Here is a 7,632-nt window from a genome sequence, read left to right as displayed (position 1 = left end):
CTAAACCTGTATTTTCCAGTATATAATATCAGAATATATCTTTGTCAGTATATTGGCTTGCTGTCAAATTGGTGTCAAAAAATTAACTTTTTATGAGACTTTTAGTCCCTGGGGTTTATTTTCAGGGAGGTTTTACAAGTAATCTATTGAAATAAATTCTCAATATGAATGTTCAATTATGATTGTTTGACTATACAGTAATTTATAGTAATAAAAAAGTATTTTTAATCAAATACCAATTTGTGTTTATGCTCACTCCAGAAACTATTTAAATTGATTTACAGATTGTCTGAAAATAGAAAGTGAAGAACTAAAATAGGGCTAAAGAAAATATCAGTCATGCTCCTTCCTTGCTGCTGTTTGTTCCTTATTGGTTGAAGCATGTTATTTTTGGCAATTAATATCAGACATACTTGAAAATATTAGAGTGCTTGCTACAGCTCAAGATCACGCCTCATCAATTGAGATTTGGTAGCAATCCGGGTTTTTCAACCACATCTAAGCGAAAAAAGTGTAGCCAGCCTATATACTCACAGACACAGATCCAAGGTTAAGAGCTGTGGTATCAAGCACCTGTTAGAGCTTTGGATCTGGTGTATACCAGTAACCAGCTTGAAACACAAGCAGCATTTGCACAAAACAGCCCTGTGATCTCACACCAGAGATAACAATGAACCACCATTTGAGTTCTGATAGTACTTTGTTGTTATTGGAGAGTTGAGAGCTCAGCAATTATTTAATCTTTTGTGTTTAAATAATGTCTGGCCTGTGACGTACTAATCTCAGTAGTTTATGACACTGTGGAGGATTTCCCCCCCCAGCACAGTCTTCTAAAAAAGTGTCAGTCCCTTAAAGGTTCTGTTATGACTGACAACAACTTGGACTACTTTAACAGCCCCAGACAAATAACTGAAAAAACATGCACAGCCGTAAAGATATGACTGCTACAACTTTTTTTTTCAGACAGCCTCTAATTAATAGCTTTCATAAACATCTAAGGTTAAAAGTCAACTCCAAGGCATGCCAGATTTTTTTTCCATGTGTAGTGAATGGAAAAAATGCATGCCCTTTGGCACCTCTTCCCTCTTCACTCCAGCCTCTTGAGATAGGGATGTAATAAGGCCTGATTTGACTTTCTGGGATTGCATGGACTGTGAAAGTTCATTTATAAAAAGATTGGTTCAAATAAGCAGCGTAAGAGAGAGCAGTACTTTCCCACAGTGTTGCAGAAAGCCAGCATGACCGGTCTGAGGCCTGTGCACTGCAATCCCCCTGCGGACCCACTGTGAAAGCATTCAAGCATGGAGCCGTTGCTTGCTCCATTTACCCTGACTAACAGTAAGTGTGTGCGTTTGTGGAGGGGGACTTTTACGCCCATCTAAAATTGAGAATGAGCATAAAAGTTTTCACAACAATGATGTGTAGCAATCCTAATTTCATTAACAATGACGATACGAGTGCCAGAAGATCTTTTAGGGATGCCACTCCCAGGCTGGAGAGGAACAAAGAACATGTGTAAAGTGCAAAGCTGCAGCTACACTCTCGCCACCTGTTACTGACCAGAACATGCGTGAAAATGAACTTGGCCTGAATTGCTGGGATCATTTACAACTAAAAGCCTCCCTAAAATCTCTCAAACTCTCGGCCGTGCCTCTTAGCGAGGTCTTCTGTTGGTGCACGTTTCCCCCCTGCTCTTTTAGGCATTTTTTACGGCTATCCGATATCAGCTACAGTGCGCCATTTGTCTTTTACGTTAACATTGTGCTTTTAAGTTCTCCTTCTCTGTAGGAGCCCCCTCTGTGTGATTGACATGGGGGAAATGTGTTTTTGAAGAGGACTTATTGTAGATTAATATACACATTTAACACTGACTCACAACAATTTACCACAACGTGAGCAAAGCATGAACAGCATCAGGCCTTTTAAAGATGGAAGATCACATTTCAAAAGGTTCTTGAAGGACATGTCTCATTCTGCATATTACAGCACCTGTAGCTTTTATGTGTCCTCCCTACAAACTCTTGCGTAGTGGCTCAACTTCTCATTTAGATATTTCAAATACTCAAATGCACATTTAGTTGAGCAACAGATATTCTCAAGACAAATCAGTTCTTTGCTGGAGAGCACAAAGCAGTGCGTTTTTCAACCGTTGTTGTCCAAGTTCAGTAACTGAATGCAAAACAGTGCTCATGGGCAGCATGCTGGCATGCATTATTTAATCAGTTCTGGGCAGCTGTTCTGCAGCATGACGTCCATTCGGCACGCAAGAGCTATGAGAAATACAGAGGGCTGCGGTTCGTATTCATCCACTAGTACTACTCATACTCCATATGTACAGGGAAGACGTACGTGCTATCCTTTCTTTTAACTATAGACTTTGGTTGTGCTCCAGGACTATCTTTCTAGTTTCCATATCATGTGGTTCTCCATTCCCACATTACAGATTTGCTGTGTGCGGTATGGACTGCCGGTTCCGTTTCCTGCAGTTTAGTGCATGAGCTTGTTTCTTTACACTGACATGTTGCATCAATCTAGTGCCAATAAGGACTTATATCTTTCTTCAAATCCATATTCCCTGACTTTCTCCTTCTAAGCGGGTAAACCATCAGATGGAATTTTTTTTCCTCCTTTCAAATCTTCTCTGCTTCCCACAGACGCCCCCAGCTTGATGACTTTGACTTCCCACATTTAAGGATGGCTAAAAAAAGCATCTTCAAATTGCAACCAGAAGTTGCTTCAGCCCCCCTTTCTCGTTTATGAGGCTGATGGGGCTCTAAACATTGGGAACCGGTACTCTCATAGGCCTATTTAAGGTTCCTCAGAGTGTGAGAAATCATGTCATTGTAACTTCACCTCTAATAACAGTAAAATATCAATCAGAAGGCCCGAAATGGGACTGGTGTCGGAGATTCTCCAAGCAAAAACAAACAATTGTGACAGCTAAAGAGCCCGTTTTCCAGCAGAGGAGAATTGTGGCCCATGTCAATGCAGGGGTCAGAGGCAGCCTCCCACAGGACCGCACATAAGGATTAAGTGAGCCTGTTTAATGAGATCACTTCCTGTGGAACATTAAGCAGTGGTGAGAACACCACCAGCAATATGAAGCAGCACAGGAGGCTGTCAAGGAGAGCTGAACTTCCCACACTCATTACCTATAAGGTAGACGCTAATGTTTGCCATTTTTTCGATGTTCGAAAGGAAGAATTGCATAATTGAAATTTGGAAAAGCCCACAGGAAGCTATCGGTCTGTCTGTCAAATAAGCTTTCAAAACCGACAAATTTTGCTTTTCTAATTTTCAATACATTTGAATTCTGCTTCCTTACATTTCAAATTCCAATTACAAATTTGCGTTTTGCTTGCTACCGCAATTCCAATTCGGGAATTGAAATTAAATTTAAGGCATCGGTAACACTTTAGTAGAGACCAATTCTCACAATTAACTAGTTGCTTATTAGCATGTTTATTAGTGCTTATGAAGCACATATTCTGCATGACCATATTCTACATCTTTAATCCTAACCCAATACCTAAACCTAACGACTACCTTACTAACTATTAATAAGCAGAAAATTAGGCGTTTTTTGAGGCAAAAGTAGTAGTTAATTGTTTGTTAATGGCGCGAATTGGACCTTAAAATTAAGTGTCACCAAGGCATTCTCAATTAAATTCTGATACATTTGAAAAACCCATATTTTAGATTAATAAAGCGCTTATTACACACACATATCAATTTTAATATGCGAATTGAAGCTCATGTGCACGGCTTGTGTCACATTTGATTGATTGGCTGAGTGATGCAACTGATGATTACAGATCAAAGGTTTGTGTTCAAAAGTGTGACTTGTTCTGATTTGATGGCTAATAGATTACAAATAGTAAATGTGTCCCATCACGTCTGCCTCTCATCTGAGCTCTCCAGGCGGCTCTTGGAACCTGATCTCTGTGAGACACTCATAACAGATTGTCACTCACAGTCTCAATTTAGCTTTTGGAAAGCACAACAACCTGCCTCAATTATAATCCCACTTTTACACAAGTCATGGAGGCCCATTCAGAGTAATAGGGGTAAGATGTTAACTGTTATCTGCTCACCTGTACTGAGAACCCACATTAGCCAACTTTTAAGATGTGAGGGCAGCATCTGTTGAGAATTTTTATTGAAGTAATATCAACAGACAGGTGAAACTGAATGACAACACTGTTGTTTTTGAATTCTCTGTCACTGCTCTAGTTATGACCTGCAGACCACAGCCTGAAGAATAGCATGTTTTGGTTTTTGTTAAAGAGTTTGCGTAAGCTGAGGAAACTCAGAATTATGTTCGCTACAGAACTGTAGATGAGAATTGGGGTTGGGAACTGAGAACTGGACTCAGAATGACTCTTTTGAGCTGGTTCATTTTAGTGAATAAAAAATACAGCACAACCAGTTTAGTCCAATTCCCGAACGAATGACTCTTGAGGTGTTTTTGTGAGTCATAAACCCTTATGAATCAGGGCGATTACTGAACTAATTTGACTCACTGAAATGCAAGTAATTCTATTTGTAATGTTGGACCCAAAATGAACCAAGAAATGTAACACATTTAACACACTTAAATCAGTTCTGTTCCTGACTGGTTGTTCGTATGACAACGGAGTTAAAGATGAACATTGTGAGTTTTCTTATATTGTATTTGAACAAATTACAAATATAATGAATTTTTATAATTTAAAAAAAATGAATGTATAGTTAAGACCAATTATTGAAATGCATACATTAAGACTATAATTGTATATTTAAAATATATTTCTGATTTGTTGTTTGTAATTTACTTGGTTCAGTTGTGTAGTAACGATAGTATATTTCCTCTTCTCAACTGTAATCTGAGTTTACATCCTACCAGTGTATTTTGTGATGAACCAAATACTTTGACGTGAGAGGTTTTTATTTTAAGGGCTGAGTCATGTTCAATATATGCATTTGTTTCAGGATACTGGAAATGACAGCTTATAAGTGTGCTGGTGTTTCCTGGATGTTTTGTCCCTGTGTGATTTGTGTACTGGTATCTGTTGAGCAAGCAAATGCAGACTGTTGTATATTCAACTTGTCAAAGTGACTTAAAATATGTAGGGTAGCTGTGGGAACTGTCAGAGAACAATGTACTGAAATTGAGGGAAGTGAATGGTCAGACCACATTCAGCTGAAGATTCATCACAGAGGACACATATGAAGAAAAAAACATCCTTGTGTAATGTAATCCATTGAGACATACAAGAGAGCTTTTGTGAGTAAAATGAATATTAGAAAGATTGCATCTTATTCCAACCCTTGTAGTAAACTTTATAATACTTTTTAAAAAGAGTAGTTATTACAGAAATAATATACTTAATCTGTTTTTTTGCTTGTTGACTGCAATTATATGAAAATCCATTCTAGTTTAAATTTCAATTTAAATCGCAATTTAGTTTAAATTTGCATTTTAGTTTAAATCGAATGCAATTAGTTGAGTTATTAGAGTGCTAATTTAACCCACTTAAACACATCTTTATGTAATTTCATAATTACTTCTATTGTCTTTGAAATATGGTTAACGTGTACTAAAGTATTTAAAATATATTACCCGCCTCATAAAACTGCACATGGTGCACTTGGGCATCTTTAGAAAATTCTGACGTTTTTGACTCATTAGTGGAAAAAAATGTCTTTACTGCAGAGCATTTAATTTGTCCCTCTTTCTGTCTAGTTCTTTCAGAGCTTTCTCCCACGCTGGCCTGCTTTGTTTCCCATCTCTTTTCCTAAAAGTGATTGACATTGTTTATCATATTTCAACCAACAAGCAGCAACAAGCCATTCTCCTTGTATAGGCACGGAGCTCGTGTGAGTAGCTGTCAGATTCAAACACACCTTGAGGGAGTGGGTGCGAGGGTGCGGCAGTGGGCTCCGTCTGGAGCACCTTTCTCTCCATGTTTGAGCCGATGGACGTCTTGGTCACGCAAATTTGAATCACATCCTCCCTTTTCGGCCTGCCAGCCAAGAACAACTCTGAATGTCCTTCTCAGGGTTTCATTAGACGTTACAAAACTCAAGATAAATAAATGAACTAACCCCGAAATTGCTGTGTGTGCGTGGGAGACTTCATAGCTCTTAAAATAGCTTTGTGTAAGGTTTTGGGAATGAACTTCTGAAAATCTGAATTGTTTCACCATACAAGGTCCTGCCACCAGACCACCTCCTCCAGTGTCACCACACCCACTGTCAGAGCCACTTCACTGCATGTTCTCCCTAGTCCAGTGTTTCTTTGTCCTTAATCTGGACTACATTTTCAGTTTTTCCTATATCGAACAAACCTGATTAAACTCATTAGGTTAGTGTGGAACTTTAAATGTGCAGTGCAAACACTGTGCATTGCATGATGATGAAACCGGTGTAGATGTGAATGCAGTGAGGTGACACCTCTTAAGATGGAGCAATTTTACGCTGTATCTTCAAGTTAGCGAGGTGACACACAGCCTGTCAAACACCCAGGCTGACACGTGCCATGCTGAAGGTGTGCGCCGTTCAATCGTGTGCTGATTTGATTAAGAACCCATTGATATTGTTGACCTGTGTGTGAAGCACACTCCCAGACATTGGAAAACTCACTTAACCTGATTTGTGCTTGTCAAACCTCCAGATTGTGGAACTGATTACAAAAACATGCTTGTTTATAGGCCACCGTGTCTGCCCGCAGACACAAAGCAAACAAAATGATTGGATGCTTCTGTAACAAACACGCTTCTCACATTCTCTTCACAGCTTCTGGCAATTTCCGTGAATGTGGTTCACTTTGGTGTCCCATTACGATTTGTTTTCAGAGTGTTAGAGGCGCAATCCCATGCTTTTGTTGTGAGAACTATTTGTACTATATAACATAACTTTAAATAGTGATTTTGGCCTGTATCCACCAATTAAAATCGTGACATTAATATTTCATTTCTGTCAAAACATTTTTAATTATGAACTCATTTTAATTACCAAAAACGTCAATGTTTAGCTATGTCCCAAAACCTATGTCCCAGTATGACTTTGCTTCTAAAACAAATTCATGAAATTACATGTCCAGTTAATCCTTGAATGATGAAAATAAACCAACTGGTAAACAAGACTGACTTGTGCATAAAAGAGGGATTCAAGCTCGGAGTTCGAAGTTAGTTAAAGGGAAGAAATACCAGAAATGACCATCATTTACTCACCCTCATGTCATTTTAAACCCATGTCTTTCTTTATTCTGTGAAACAGACAAGACAGAATTTTTAGGATTTTCTCATTTTTGTCCATACAATGGAAGTCAGCATTTTTCACAGCTGAAGAATATCATACAATTGAACGGCATACATTGAAATTACATGAGGATGAGTAATTGATGACAGAATACATTTTGGGGTGAAAGCAGCAACTTATACGTGCTTTTGTTGTATTTGACAGGGATAGATGAACAAGCTCCTCCCAAACTTCAGTTTATAACTTGATAAAATGTAGCATTCTTAAAAGTAACAGGAATACAATTAAATAATCAAATAATAAAGTTTATCAGAAACTTGATCCCAAACTATCTGGCCTCTAATTAGTGAACTGCTTAATCTAGGCTAAAGTTGCAATACTTCCTCTTAC

This window comes from Sinocyclocheilus grahami, unplaced genomic scaffold (assembly GCF_001515645.1).
Source record: "Sinocyclocheilus grahami isolate Dianchi unplaced genomic scaffold, SAMN03320097.WGS_v1.1 scaffold97.1, whole genome shotgun sequence".
In the NCBI taxonomy this organism is placed as follows: Eukaryota; Metazoa; Chordata; class Actinopteri; order Cypriniformes; family Cyprinidae; genus Sinocyclocheilus; species Sinocyclocheilus grahami.
This window is presented reverse-complemented; position numbering follows the sequence as displayed.